General features: G+C 43.0%; 1 non-coding gene across 1 annotated transcript; it reads right to left on the bottom strand.

Annotated features, from left to right (window-relative positions):
* Nucleotides 1-937: 937 nt before the first annotated feature.
* LOC120068879 (small nucleolar RNA R71) lies at nt 938-1041 on the bottom strand. The gene has a single exon (XR_005479388.1). It is a non-coding gene; the product is annotated as a small nucleolar RNA R71 (small nucleolar RNA).
* Nucleotides 1042-1497: the final 456 nt, after the last annotated feature.

Here is a 1497-nt window from a genome sequence, read left to right as displayed (position 1 = left end):
GAACTGGTTACGGGGACATGGGCTTGTATCCTTGCTTGCATCATTGTAGAATTTATTTTCATCAAGTTTATGGCGCCGTTGCCGGGGAACTGGTTACAGGGACATGGAATTGTATCTTGGGTGCATTGTATAGATATCTGTACATGTCAACAACCAACGCATCATTTATACTTAGAACTTATTTTTCCAATTTATTTTATACAATACACTCCTAGCTCAAATCACGATAGTAACAAACAAGTTTTTGGCGCCGTTGCCGGGGATTCAGAAACAAGACTAACCAGAAATTTCGTTTGTATCTTTTGTAGGAACACTTCAGTCGAGGGAGTATTACAAGCTAAGCCTAAGCTTGTGAATGTTTATGAGCAGGGAGAGCACTCCTAAACTCTGATACGACCTCGAGATTGAAAGGACCTTCCGACGTAGAAACCGATCTATTCATCATCGAAGGTTGAGGCAGCAACTTCTCAGAAAACAGAATAGGCAACGAGCAATGGCGGAAGAACAGGCAAATCAGCAACTAGCTCATGCTACACAAAATCCGATCCTGATGGTGAACAGCAGCACACGTCCCATGAGGGAGTATGCGTCCCCTGTACTGTATGATTTCTCTCCAGGAATCATATACCCAATGCCAGATGGGATGAGGTTCGAGATGAAATCTGTAATTCTTCAAATGCTTCAGACTGTTGGACAATTTGGGGGTGGTCGTGGTGAAGATCATCACACCCATGTAAAGCATTTCCTGGAAACGTGTAATTCATTTGTGATTCCTAGAATCACCCCAGAGGTGATCAAGCTGTCTTTGTTCCCCTATTCTTTGTGTGATGACGCAAAACAATGGGTGAGCTCACTTGAGCCTTGTGAAATCACCACCTGGGAGAAGTTGGTGGAAACATTTATGCAAAAATACTTCCCACTTACCACCAACGTGAGGAGGCGTTGAGAGATTATGAACTTTGAACAAGAAGAAGCTGAGACCTTAAGCACCGCATGGGAGCGTTTTAAAGGATTGATAAAAAATTGCCCGAACCATGGACTACCAATAACTATCTAGACGGAGACTTTTTATGGTGGATTGAATAGAGCATCGCAAATGGTAGCCGACGTAGCAGTAACTGGTGGAATTATGGATAAATCTTACACTGAGGCTAAGGAGATATTAGACTGTATTGCTAAGCACAACATGGAATGGGTGGACGATACGTATGATGGAAGAGCTGATAGGAAGAAGAGATCTCAGAATGTTAATTCTATCGACTTCAACACAATAGCCACACTTTCTGCACAAGTGGCTACGATGAACAGCCTTTTGCAGAACATAACGCTAGGAAACGCATCAAATCAGTAGAAGGTGAATCAGGTAGAAGCGTTCGAGCAGCCCATGGTTAGCTGTATGGGCTGTGGAGATCCTCACTCCTATACGGATTGCCCACAAAATCCCCAGTCAGTATGTTTCATTAAAAACAACCCATTTTCCAATACATATAATCCTGG

This window comes from Benincasa hispida, chromosome 2 (genome assembly GCF_027475165.1).
Source record: "Benincasa hispida cultivar pf3 chromosome 2, pf3_genome.v1.1, whole genome shotgun sequence".
Classification (NCBI taxonomy): Eukaryota; Viridiplantae; Streptophyta; class Magnoliopsida; order Cucurbitales; family Cucurbitaceae; genus Benincasa; species Benincasa hispida.
Note: the sequence above shows the minus strand (reverse complement) of the source record. Positions and strands in the feature narration are given on the sequence as shown.